Below are 14,716 nucleotides of genomic sequence, written 5' to 3' on the forward strand. Positions count from 1 at the left end.
TAGCCATCTTTCTATACATAAGGGATGGTGTTTGGAAAATCCCAGAGGTGAGAGAGTCAGTACCACCATCAAAAGAGAAAAAGACATCTTTGTGACCAGGCTAGGCTGAGACAAAGAAAAATTTAGAGGTTTTAAGCAAATAATTTATATGAAGTTAGAGCAGGAAGAGGGCAGGGAGAATGCTATTGCAGAAATCTTGTTAGTTTACTCTGTTTGTTCTGGTGCCTGGGTATGTATGTGGATACCGGAAGTGTGCACTGCACACAGAGACCTGAGAATGATGTCAATTGTCTATTGTATTCTTTTTCCACCTAATTTTTTTAGACAAGGGTTTTCACTGATCCCGGAGTTTGGTGATTCTTCTAAACTGCTTGTCTATTGAGCCCCATTGATCCTGGGGTCTCCTCCTCTTTGTTACAAGGGTTACAGACACACAGCCATGTTCAATAATTTATGTGGGTGCTAAGGATCCGAATTCAGGGCCTTGGGCTTACATGATAAGTACTTTACTTATTGAGCCATCTCCCAAGGGCTGTATTTCAGAAATCTTGGCAAGAGCTAAGAGAGTGAGAACGAGATGCGAATAGACTTAATGATATTTTCGGGAGGCAGAAGATCAGGATTTATGAGAAGAGAGAAATGAGTATTGGTGAGTTTGAGGAAGATAGCATTGGAAATGCTAGTTTCTAAATAGGTAACGGGGTAAACGTGGTTCTGTTTCATTGAAACAGGAAACCTAGATGGAAGGTCAAGGAAAATGGTGCATTTAACTCAGCCCATTGAATTCAAGGTAGATCTGGGGTATCAAACAAATACCAAGCAGGCAGTGGCAAGCATGAGTAGAAGGTCAGGAAGAAAGAAAGCAGAAATCCTCATTTGAAACCTTAGATAGACCCACAGTGGACTTGTTGCATAAGGAAAGAAAAGCTCCCTGGAAAGGTACTTAGAGCAGGAAAGAGTTAAGGCAGGTTTGCCTGATGGATAATGAGTTCAATATCACAGGGAAAATTTTTTTTAGAGTGTGTGATCTATTTTTAGCCCATGCCTTTGCTAACTTCTCACAGTCTTTTACATTAAAAAGAACATAAAAAGCATGATGCCTATAAAAGAGTGACCTCAATAAAATCTCCATGGTGCCCCGAGATCACACCATGAAGAGTACTGGTGCACATTCAGTCATCTGGGCTGGAAAAAGACAGGTCCCTCAAGAAATGGTAGACATCATGAGAGAGAAGCATGGAGCAGCAATGGGTCTTAGCTCTGTATAGATGACCCTCGATAAACAGGGTTTCCAAAGGGAGCAGTAGTGGCAGCAGGGCTTTTCTACACACAGCTAGTCTTGGCTGGAAGCATCACCAGGAGATCAGTGCTTGCTACGTGTTTACTAAGATAACTGGCTGGAGGAAGATGCACGCCAGTAGGGCATATGCAATTAATTTCAAGAGAGAGTCAACATGCATTGAACACAGTGATCAAAGAGCCAGATAGAGTTTATTTCATGATTATTTCTGTGACATTTTTTCTAGCAGTAGTCTGGAACAACCTGTTGGTTAAAAAAATATCCTTCTTGAATAATTGTTATCCACATTGAAAAAAAAAATCATATTTGTAACTTCCTTTTAGAAACAAATTTTAATCTTACTTTTTTAAAAACTCAAACCAAATTATGTCTTAAATAATATAGATTCTAGTCCATTAATCCTCAACCAGGAGTTTTAAATGCAAAATACTTCTCTGTTCTTTTTAAAAATTAAGTCAAACACATTTTAAAATGACAATGATGCATTTTGATGTATCACAGATAACACTTATCTGAAACAAAGCTCTCCCCACCATGAGTGGAAAGCAGTAGAATTGCCTGCCTCAGTTAGATTTTAATTTCATCTAATCATTAATTCATTTCTACAGTGTGCTTTGTAAAACTAATTAATTAGGGCAATTGCTTCCGGTCTCGTGTGCTGAACATTAAATGAGGTTGGAAAAGTGCTACAAAATTATGTTTTAAATTTGATAAGCAATATTTGGTGCTTAAAGCTTGTGGGGAGATATGAGAAGCTTAAAAACTCCCAGCCATCTGGTGCTATCATTATGCTTTATAGCCAGGCTTTGAATCAGGGCTCTGCTATTTCGCAAGTTACTTTTACCACTTTGAGCTTTAGCATTCTCTTGGGTAAAATGAATCTGACGTATATAACGCTTGGAAAATGTTAAAATCAATGTGTTTTTATTCCTCTCTACTAATCATATTCCTTTAATGTCAGTTCTGGAAAGAAGAGATGATGACCCTGGGGGTAGTATTATCTGATATATAATAATGGGTAAGGTTTCTTGAACTAGAAACCTGAAAGGGCAAAGGACCCAGTTAATGAGAACAGCAATTAGGACTCCCTTCCTCCCCCTCTTTTACCCAAAAGATTCAATCATGAAGGCTATATTGAAGAGTAGCACCTATTTTTTTAAAAGTAGGATTGAAGAGTGTAGAGAAAGACTTCAACCACATTTCCCTGTTAGATTCTGGAAAGAAATTTCCTTCTGAGGAACCCCAAAGGGCCAGTCACATTAGAATTAAAACAGTGGTGAGGACAAGATATCAGAAATGAACACAGTGACAGAGAGTTCCAGCCAAATCCCAGGGCTCCACAGCACAGAGACAGGACTCCTGTTGAGCTCATAGAGATGGTCTAATAACGCTTTGTTGATTTTTAATCCCTGGACATGGCCTTCGAGGGCAAGTACCTTAAAGCACACCAGAGCCTTCTCAACACGTGGGTTCCACCATCAATACTAGGAGGCACAAGCCTTAGTCCTTGTGTAAATCCAGAGGACACCTGAAAAGGAAAGAAATGTCAGAAAATATGAAAGAGGCTTATCTTCCAGAAAGAGAGGTGGTCATACTAAATAATTTCATTCAGAGTAGAATCTCCAATAGTTGACGGACAGACTTGAGTATTGTGGCTTCAGTGGGCTAGAATGCTTAGAATGGAGAGTTGAAGAGATAATGGACTAAGGATACAGAGTTTCAGTTAGCTGGGAAAAATGAGCTAAGAGATCTCGTATACAACATGGGGATTTTTTAAAATTGATTTTTATTGAGCTCTACAATTTTCTCTGCTCCTTTCCCTGCTTCTCCCCTCCCCTTCAACCCTCTCCCAAGGTCCCCATGCTCCTAATTTACTCAGGAGATCTTGTCTTTTTCTACTTCCCATGTAGATTAGATCTATGTATGTCTTTCTTAGGGCCCTCATTGTTGTCTAGGTTCTCTGGGTGATTTTAATTAATATATTGTATTATTGAAAAATGCCAAGGGCTGGAGGCATGGCTCAGAGGTTAGGATCACCGACTGCTCTTCCAAAGGTCCTGAGTTCAATTCCTAGCAACCACATGGTGGTTCACAACCATCTGTAATGAGATCTGATGCCCTCTTCTAGCCTGCAGGTGTACATGCAGGCAGAACACTGTACACATAATAAAATAATAAAGAAAACATTTAAAAATAAATAAATGGAAAAAAAATACCAAGAGTGGATATTATATCTTAAGACCCAATTGAAAGCTGAAATAATCTATGGGTATATAATGATAAAATATAATATGACTACTACACATATTATATTTATGCACAATACCATTTCATGATAAGTTAAAATTTACTTATTCCAAACTATAATTATAACAGTATTAACCTTGTAAGGTAGCACATTCAGAACTCAGCCATTATTTCAATGTTAAATGTCCAGTGAAAACATTGTCATTCACTTTTAGTTAAGAAATAGTTATTGCATTTCTATTAGCATGGCAGGCCTTCTGCTGAGTGTATAGACACATGGATGGTCAAGACACAGCAATATATTCTGGCTTTCAATAGGTTTGTAATGTTACAGCCTTTAGCCCAAGCGACTATCAGAGCAAATCAATGCCTGTGGTTGCACTGAAAAACAGGTATAGAAGTAAAGAAAAAACTACCAAATGAAAGGATGGAAAGAGGAGAGATGCAAGGGTGGACAGAACCAACAATTATCCCAATCATTGTGAGGGACACTTTGTGCCTTGCTCAGCCAGTGCCCATGTATGACCTAATTCCAAGAAGCATTTAATGGGGAAAACTCTGAATGGCAACAGCATGGCTCACCGCCTTTTCGAGAGCTGACTCAATCAGCCCCAAGGAGGTTTGCCTTGCTGGTGAAACCACATATCGTGAGAGCTAAACAAACAAAGGCTTTTAATGCTGCTTTCATCCTGGTAAACACTAAAATCTACTACTAGCTTTTATCTTTCCTGTTATATATAACTCTAAACTTTCATATTCCAAAAGTTTTATACTTTATAGAATTATCCTCGGGTTTTTGTGTATGTGACAGTAACAACAGACAGGATGTTATTATTCTAAATGACAACACAGTTCTTTCTTGCAGGTGTTAGCACAGCCTTGAAGAATCTTACAGAACTATTAAAAGTGTATAATATCATATATTATGATATATATGTTACATATAATATAATGTTACAATAGCACCTAGAGGTAAAATAACCAGGAATCATTATTAATTTGTATTTTAAGTCTAAATTTTGTAAAAACGAAGCATAAAATAAGTATCCCAGTCCCACCAAAATTATGTCTAACAAAGTTTCACTTATTGAATTTAAAAATATGAAATATGTGTTGAGGCTTACACAACAGAATGCAGGTAAAGGGGTGGGGGCAACACGTGATTTGAACAAAGAAATTTATCAGAAAACTCTGAAATACATTCCTTCCCTAATACTGGATCTCAGATGTATTCCTTTCCTAATACTAGCTCTCTGTGGGTGGCAACAGTTCTCTAAATTGGCTGTGACTGAGGGACTTGAAGAGCAGTAGGTATCAGTTGAGCCTTAATGGTTTAGCTAAGAGACTCCTGTCTCATGAGAGGAGGGCTTAGGAAAATAATTTCCATGGCCAAATTCCATATAAACTATACCACCGGGTGACAATAATGATCTAAGCCTGTGTCTACACTGCTACAAACTTTCAATCCTAGGAAACAATGTGCCATTCTCATGCTCGCCTTCCTTACAGAAACACATTAATCCTCTGTTTGATAGTTCTTTCTCCTGCCTAAAATGCCTCCCCTCTCTATGCCACATGTAAAAAGTGTCTACTCCTCCTCGCAATCCTCTCGTGTATTTACTCTCTAAATTACTTTTCCATTCTTTCCTTACTCTTGTCTCCATCAGCATCTTCCACAAAACTCCATGAAAGCTTCCCTATTCCACCTGTGGATGGCATTTCCAACTGGGGCTGAAACAATTCAAAGAGAACGATGCTTTAAATTTTCATAACTCTAATGCCTAGCTGAGTGGCACACAGGAAGATCTCAATAATACTTATTGAGTTTACTTTTAATATATCCAGTGGGTCAAAACAGGTCACTCTGTATCAATTATAGCAATAGTTTTATGATTAAGTTCTTCCTGTACTCTGTGTTCTGGTAAGCTGTGTAAACATCACTTAAAGGGCTCCAGACAGCACACAATATTCTAGCTGGTGTACAAGATCAACAGAGGGCAAGAGCAAAAGCAGCATCTTCTAACAGACCACAATATGCCCACATAGAAAGCGGCATGAAGGAGGAGAGAGATCCTAAAATTTTCTTAAGGAATTTACACTTGATTATGGGCACTGAAGATCCTTGAAGAGTTAAGTAGATTTTTAATTTATTGAAAATGAACGGTAGGGATTAAAGAAGGCTGGAGAGCATGTTTAGGAGCAGGGACAGTGTTTACTTTTAAATTTTTTCTTGAGTATATTAAAAGCACCAAAAGAAACAAAACCCAACTAAGCCAAAGGGAGCATGGGGCCAGTGAGCTTTGCCTACTATTTGCAAGTATATTTTGTGACACTCATTCACTGTTCAAAACAGACAAATTTAAAATACAGAGGCGCTCATGTGAAAATATCAATCTCTAAAATCTCTTTAAGTTTTGCAGAATGGCTGCAGTAAAGACTGGGGGAGCTGGAGTAAAACTGGCCCGATCTAGACTCGGCTGTGTCTCTACCCCAAATTACTTCCTGAAATCGTGGGACATAGTCTTGACTGGCATGGAGCTTATTATGTAGGCCAGGCTGTCCTCAAGCTCACAGAGATCCACCTGCCTCTGGCACCCAAGGGCTGGGATTAAAGATGTGTGCCCCCATAGTCAGCCAGGAAGGATCTTAACATCAAGTTCTGGGAGGAGTCGAGAGCAAGAACAAGCCTTATACTTTTTTAGGGGAGCCTATGGCACTTCACTGGCCAACGATTTAAAGGGGAGTAATCCCATACCTCATACTGGACTCTTTATATTGGATTCATATTTTATTTTATGTGTATGAGTGTTTTGGCCTTTATGGATGCATGCATTTTACATGTGTGCCTGGTGCCTGGGAGGTCAGAGAAGGTCAGAACCACATGAATTGGAGTAGATGGTTGTGAGACACAATTGTAGTTTTGGGAACTTGAACCTCAATCCTCTGAAAGAAAAAAAAATGTTCTTAATCACTGAGCCATCTCTTCTCTTGCTGTGTGTGTGTGTGTGTGTGTGTGTGTGTGTGTGTGTGTGTGCGCACGCGCGTGCGTGTATGTGTGTGTGTATAAAAAGTATGATGTTCGGGAGAAGTGTTATCTCCCAATATAGGGTAATTCCATGTAGAATATCTTTCTATGAAGCTTCTAAAATAGTAGCTTTACATGTAGCTCAGCTCTGAAGTCTGTGTACTACAATAGTAGCACACAAGGCTAGATATGTGCACATTGATACAATAGTGGCAAGGATGCTATGGGGGATAACCATTCACTTTCTGACTAGATTGAAAACCCACTCCCAGAAGGCAGAACTCATGTTTACTACTGAGAACTCTGTCAAAAGCCCGCGGCTGGGAAAATAATAAGCTTCAAGGGAGAAACTACTATTAACAATGTATTAAATGGACGGAGTATCAAACTGCTCTCTAGTCTTAGTTGATGTTCTATTGCTGTGAAGAGAAACCATGAGCAATGAAACTTATAAACAACAATATTTGATAGGGTTATGCTTATAGATTCAGACGGTCAGTCCATTAGCAACATGACATGGAGCATGCTGGAATGCAGGCAGGCATGATTCTAGAAGAGTAGCCACGAACTTTCCATTGCCATCTACAGGCAGGAGAGAGAGAGAGAGAGAGAGAGAGAGAGAGAGAGAGAGAGAAATTGAGCCTGGAGCCTGGTATAAGATTTGAAATTTCAAAGCCCACCCTCAGTGACAACCCTCTTCCAACAAGGACATACCTACTAATTCTTTTGAAACAATTTATCAATAAGGACTAAGAATTAAAGCACATATGAACCTATTGGCTCATTTCCATTCAAACCATACTTCTAAACATTGATCTTTACATCCTCCGATTTGCACGTCTCTTAATCCTCATCAGAGAAATTATTTTTTTTTTGCAGTGGACAGCGGTTAATCCAGAGGCTCACAACTGGTCAAAGTGGAAAGAAAAAATGACTGTAAAGAGCTCATTCCTCAATGGAGTGTTTCTATTACCTCCTTCCCCAAGGTTCAAGGGACATCATAGAATATGAGGTAGAAAGACTATAAGAGACAGAGGTTGAGTCAGGCTGCTCTGAAGTGATGTTTCTGGACATGACAGGACCACAGCACGCATGAACTCATGAGAGCTGTGGTTGCCTACACAACATCTGCACCGTGTCAAGCTACTCAACATTCTGGTATAGATTGGGGGATGCCCTCAAATCCCCTCCCATGGCTGAGGAGCTACAGGCAGTTGGTGACTGTGGGAGAAGAACAGTCAATTTCCTTCAGGGATGTGGCTCTTGGTAAGTTAACCATGTCCCAGTGGATGCCTATATTCATGCACATATGAACAGCATTAATTAGACTCTGGTAATTAGGACTGCCATAATTAGGCTCAAGTTTTTTTTTTTTTAAAAAGACACGAAGTTAGGAGAGAGATGTGGTGAAGAGGCCTTGGCAGAGTTGGTGGAGAATGGGAGTGGGTAAGGACAAACTACATGGTATGCATGTGTGGAGTTCTCAAAGAATAAATAAAATATTTTTTAAAAAATATATATTTCAAAACATCTCATTTTCATTAAATTTAAAATTCAAAAATTGGTTTAGGTGTCAATGTCATTTTCCCGATATCCAGAAGTCCTAATCCTTTTTAAAAATTATCTTGTCTATTTTATGTTTTTAATGCAATTCATACTGAAATAATGTCAAACTGAATACCTTAATTTCTGTAGCAGGGAGATATTCTAATATTTTCATCTTCTCCTTACATTTTAGGTTTTATTGTAGACAGATCCCTATTCAAGCTCTAAGTTCCAAAAATTTTACTAAAGACATCTTACCTCATCATCTTGCTATAGTATTTTAAAGGTAGACATAAAATAGATAATTCTCGCTGGAGGCAAGAAGATGAACACCCAGATGTGATCTCGTCTTTACCGTAATTTCAGAATCCATTCTGCTTGTGAATTAATGACATCATAGACTTGGTTCTTTTGTCGTCTTGATTCCTAGTCATCATCTCTACCCATGGATCCCATGCTGAAAAGGAGCCAGTGTGGATAAAATCTGCCAACGCCTTAGGGAAAAGTATTGTGTAAATACAAGGTACTGTTTGTGTTACCACACCTTAAATCACTTTCTACTTTCAAGGGGAAAAATAATATGAAAAACAGCCCAACCCCCAAAAGCCTGCCTTTCAGGTTGTCTAACAGGTGACTCTGACTATAAACTTAAAAAGGGAATGGCCTGGTTATTTACAGAAGTAGGTTGTCTTATCTTTCAGTCCCTAGCATTTAATCAGCATGGTGGTGGTGCACACTTTAATCCCAGCACTCAGGAAACAGAGACAGGTGGGTTTCTGTGAGTTTGAGGCCAGCCTGGTCTACAGAGCAAGTTCTAGGACAGGTTCCAAAGTTTCAGAGAAAACCTGTCCTGATAAAAAATAAAAATAAAACACCACTACCAACAAAAAATTGTGAATCTAACTTGCATATATTTGAAATACAATTTCTGAACTTCTACTTACTGTGAATATAACATCTATGCCAAGCCCTCAGGGGAAGAATAATGTTCCCCCAGCTCTCACGTTTATACAAAGACCATCCGTACACTGTAGTTAAAAGCCTGGATGTTTTCAATCCCCATTTAGTCAAGAATCCATATGATCAGTGGAGTGTTCTGCCTGTTGGAATATCGCTGGCAGAATGGGGCAGTAAAATGATTTCAAGCAAGAGTGCTGTCTGCCCAAGAAATGTGTGTATGTGTGTGTTATGTGGCCATATGTGTAGATTCCTACAGAGACCAGAAGCGGCTGTAAGATCTCTTAGAACTGGAGTTAAAGGTGGTTGTGAGCCCAACTTGGAGCTTTTGGAAGAACAGCAAACATTCTTAAATGCTGAGCCATTTTTCCAACCTTGGGAATCATCATTTCTGTCAGTACCAGAAATTCTGGTGCGACTGGTCATTTCACTGATAGTCTGGGAAGCAATAAAGTAATGACAAAACACTAATCTAATTAACCACTCACGTCATGAAATGAAGGATGATTGTGATGATCAGTCAATGTGATACTTAAATAATAAAATAATAATATTTTTGCTCCATTCTGAAATTCTGCCTGGGCTTTGAAACACCTCTGGATAAAATGAGAAATAGCAAAAATAGACCATAGTCAAGGACAGACAACAGAATACCCACACTGAAAGGTTAACCCGGAGGCAGCACGACCTGTACTGCCTCCTTTGAAGAGCTGGCATTTCCTCCCTGTGGAGAGATCAAGCCCTTCATTTCATCTTATTTAGAAACCAGTTGAAATTGCCTGTGTCTGTCCCACATATTTAAATGGAAAAAAAAAACCACAGAATTTACTTGTATAGCAAGGACCACAGAATGAAGCTTGATTTCTTGCAAGAAAAAAAAAATACTTGTTATATCTTTGATTTCAAATGCACGGTTTTCTGCTTTGAAAGTTCTAAAACTGCTGTGTCTCACAATCAGGATATTCATTCACTAGATAGTATTTTTTGCTCTCCGTTCAAGATAATATCTTAGAATCAGGAAATACAGTAATTTATGTTCAAATCAGTTTTCAGATGGCACAGATGATAAGAAAACAGAAAGTATAAGTTTAGGTCGTAATCAAAAGATTGCTTCCAACTACTAGTTACTCTTTAAAAGAGTCAAGAAGATATGATAGGGAGTTTAGCATATAAATCAAGAGTCACATCTCAAAATACAAAGTAGCTGGCTAAAAATGAGTCCATTCACTACAATTTGACTCTTTCTAGTTGTAGATATTTAATAATAATAATCCCCGTGTCAGATTATCTCTAACATCTCACCCCTCTCCCAAAGGCAATATAGTCAATTATCTATTATCTTTACAATACACACACACACACACACACACACACACACACTGATTTTTTGAGATAAGGTTTCTCTGTAGCTTTGGGGCCTATCTTGGAACTCCCTCTGTAGACCAGACTGGCCATGAACTCACAGAGATTTGTCTGTCTCTGCCTCCCGGAGTACTGGGATTAAAGACGTGTGTCACCACCGCCCGGCTCATAAGATTTATTTTACTAGAGAAACCATTGCAAGATGAAGATGAGAGGCTAATTTTTATCTGTGTTTTCTTGTAGTTTTGATGGACTGGATAACATTCTCAGTGTAGAACAATCTGGAAAAAAAACAGAAGAGAATAAAAGCTCTTTGAGGATAGGATGCTCATGAAAAATAGATCTTAAACACCACCACTGGAGTGTCCACTTTGTTAAATAGTTGGTGAGAAATCCTTAAGAACATATGTTTAGCTTATGTTTAATTAAAGAATCTGAAATTAAGCTTGTGGTTTCTAGTTGTATGATATTTTCAGAGAACCACACTCTAAAACTCTATAAAGACATCACTGGCATCCAAGTCTTGGCACACAAGAATAAAATCTGTGCTTTGTAGATTCCCCTTGGGAGCCCTTACCCCTTGGGAGGAGTGAATGGGGGGTAGGCTGAGGAGGTGGAAGGAGGGTGGGAGGGAGAACTGGGGTTGGAATGGAAAATAAAAATTAATAAAAGAAAGGAAGAGAGAGAGAGAGGGAGAGAGAGAGAGAGAGAGAGAGAGAAAGAAAGAAAGAATCCTGTGACTTTGAAAAGGCTCACAGACACTTTTGTTTCTATCCACTACAAAGGGATTCAGGCACAGAAAGGGAGCAGGTGGTAGACGCTGCAAAGGTAAATGGAAGCTGCGTCTGATACTGGACCAGTCGGGTCTCCTCAGAAGAGCTGAAAACAGGGCAATGCAGTGATAAGGCAGGAGACCTGGATGGAGGTGGGTGGTCCTTGGGCTTCCTGCAGGTCAGGGAACCCTGATTGCTCTTCGAGCTGATGGGGGAGGGGGACTTGACCGGGGGGAGGGGGAGGGAAAAGGGAGGCGGTGGCGGGGAGGAGGCAGAAATCCTTAATAAATAAATAAATTTAAAAAAATAAATAAATAAATAAAAAATAAAATAAAATAGAATAGAATAGCCTTCTGCCTTCATTTTGACTATAGAGAAGGCTGCCACTTTTACATTCTCTAGAAAACTGAACTTTTTTTTTTAAGAATGATTTTTTTTATTGAGAAAAGGAGAGGAAAAAAAAAACCACAAGTTTCCACCTCCTCCCAGCCTCCCATTTCCCTCCCCCTCCTCCCACCCTTCTCCCCCTCCTCCCGCCCTTCTCCCTCTCCCCCCACTCCTCTCCCCCTCCCCCCACTCCTCTCCCCCTCCCTCTCCAGTCCAAAGAGCAGTCAGGGTTCCCTGCCCTGTGGTAAGTCCTAGGTCCTCTCCTCTCCGTCCATATCTAGGAAGGTGAACATCCAAACTGGCTAGGCTCCCACAAAGCCAGCACATTAAGTAGGATCAAAACCCCGTGCCATTGTCCTTGGCGTCTCATCAGCCCTCATTGTTCGCCATGTTCAGAGAGTCCGGTTTTATCCCATGCTTTTTCGGTCACAGTCCCCCTGGCCTTGGTGAGCTCCCAGTAGATCAGCTCCACTGTCTCAGTGGGTGGGTGCACCCCTCGTGGTCCCGACTTCTTTGCTCATGTTCTCCCTCCTTCTGCTCCTCATTGGGACCTTGGGAGCTGAAAACTGAACTTTTATTAATGTTTTTGTGATGTTAATATGTGATTGCAGTTAGTATCAGAATAACTGACTTAATTATAGTTTTAAAAACACATCTTGGGCAAGAAAATGACAATGGAGATGAAAATACATATTAAAACACACTAGGCTACAAAAGGAAAACAACCAAAAAATAACCTTGCTGCATTTGGCTCGAGCCAAAGCAAAGAGGAAACCGAAATGACAATGTGTTTTAAAATGTAGTGAAGATTTTAAGGAGGCCAAAGCCTTTAAAGAGAATATTGTACTTCAGATGCTAAGCAAATTATCAGAGCATGATGGAATAAACCCGATATAACAGAAAATTTTAAATGCATGCATAGTCATTAAAAGTAGCTTACTCACAGCTCTGGGAGCTAACAAAACTATTTACCCTTCTTTTCTAATGAATTCTGAAGATCCTCACCCGTTTTTCTTCTATCTCCCCTCTTGATGTTGCTCATTCATCTCTTACCCTGCTGGGTTTTGGCTACTCCTGGTGAGAAATAGCATGGGCAGCTCAATACCTGTGCTGGGGGTTGGGGGGACAGGGCAAGTGTGCCCACCTGCAGGCCAGGGATGAGGTTTCGGGCATCAGTCCATGCTATAATGGGTTCCCTGGATCCTACCCTGTGATTCATGGGATGACTCATGGGAAGCTGCTGGGTGTGACCTCTATCCTCTGACAGCAAGAATGGCAAGTGTGGAGTGACTGAACGGCCTCAGAGCCGAGGGTGGCAATGCCAGTTACCTGGTTTCGCTGAAGACTCCTCCTTCTTAAAGCACTGTTTCCTATTGCTCCCAGAACGGATCTGAGCAGCTTCCACTTATTGTTTCCATTCACATGTTTTGATTCCTAGACACATGGCTCTCCTAAATTCTGCCCTACAACCGTTCTCCTAAGATTTTATAAAACCACGTCTGTGTTTGTTTGTATCCATTAGAATGATCATCATTGCCTGTAAATGCGACATGGCACAGCATGAGGTGCCTACTAACTCATCCTGTCAGATAGAACATTTTCATGCGAGTTAAATATCAAAGTCGATACAAAATGAATACACGGTGTCATTAGATTCCAAGCACTGTCAGATTTCATATCAACGTTTAGACCCAAAGGGATTATTTCTTCGAACAGAGGTTTTTAGACATGAAAACAGGAAAGGCAGATTTCCAAAGATAGTGGTTGTCATTGCCCATTTTAGCTCTGTGGGTGCAAGGTCTGAGGCCACCTGTCAGATCAAGAAGAGGAGAAAATAGTTCCCTTCGGCAGGTATAATGGAATCACATCAGCCTGGCAGAGCTTCACGGCAAAAAGCATTTATGTCATCACACTAAGATCCTCAGTTTGAGTTGCTTGTTATACTGGAATTTTATCTTTCAGTTTCTCAAAATTGTGCTCACTAAGAGAAAGGGCACCAGTCAGATTGGTGCTGATACCATGTTCAGTTCATATTTCTGCTTTTAATTGGGAGTTACCTTTCTGTCAATCAGTCGATTGTTTAATGAACCCTAGTAGATCTCCCTAAACATAACCAACTCCAAAACACTGACAATTTAAACTCTGAGTATTTCAGGTTACGAAACTGTCCTGAGGATCAATGATTTTGATGAAGTAAAATCAGTGAGCTACAGCAGCAGCCTTTATTACTGGATCCCCATTTCTTGTTTTACCTCTGAAACATCCACACTAACCTTAAAGAGGGGTGCATTCCACCATACACAATAGCCAAGATGAGTCAGCCTAAGTGCCCTTCAACAGGCGAGCGGGTAGGGAAATCTGATGGATATGCAATGGAGCCATTAAAAACTAAGAAAATTCTGCTCTTTGTAGTAAAATGAAGGGAACTGGAGGACAGTTTGATAAGCAAAATAAGCTTGTCAGAGAAAAATGAGCGTCACATGTCCTCTTTCACATGCAGAAACAAACAAACAAACAAACAACAAAGGTAATCTTGAAAGTGTTTCAAGGAATAGCCAAGGATGGGAAGGGTGAGGAAAGGAGCCACAGAAAAGAGACGGATGTGGGCAGCATATGCTGTGAGCATGCACAGAACCATCACCGTGAACATCATCTAATTGTAAAATTGCGTATTACTACTAACTGTAAAAAAAAAAGCAACAGAAGTACATAAGGGTACATATATATTTCCCTCATTTGACTATCAGGGAACTAGGTGTCAGAGCAGATACATTTTCTAGGGAAGGAGTGAGAGGTACATGCTAAATAACAAATGAATTAACTCCTAAATATAAGTTCTATATTGAAAACAGTGTCTTAAAGATGATTTCTCTGTTTATCCTTTCTCCAAGTACGATCTCAAGGCTATTATTATTTATCCTTTTTGAAAAGAATAAAAAAGTTTAATAAGAAAAGAAAATGACCATTTTTATGGAGCAAAGTGGAAAAATGTTGAATGATAAGAATCCAATTTTTATAAAATTAAACAATTTGATATACATCTAGAATAGTTTGCTTTATGTGCCTTTTGAGAAAGAATAGTGAGTTAGCCAGTGGTCTCAACTATGTATTCTAATCAGG

The sequence above is a fragment of the Microtus oregoni genome, unplaced genomic scaffold, assembly GCF_018167655.1.
Source record: "Microtus oregoni isolate MIOR12 unplaced genomic scaffold, Mior012 000026F_ref0000081, whole genome shotgun sequence".
In the NCBI taxonomy this organism is placed as follows: domain Eukaryota; kingdom Metazoa; phylum Chordata; class Mammalia; order Rodentia; family Cricetidae; genus Microtus; species Microtus oregoni.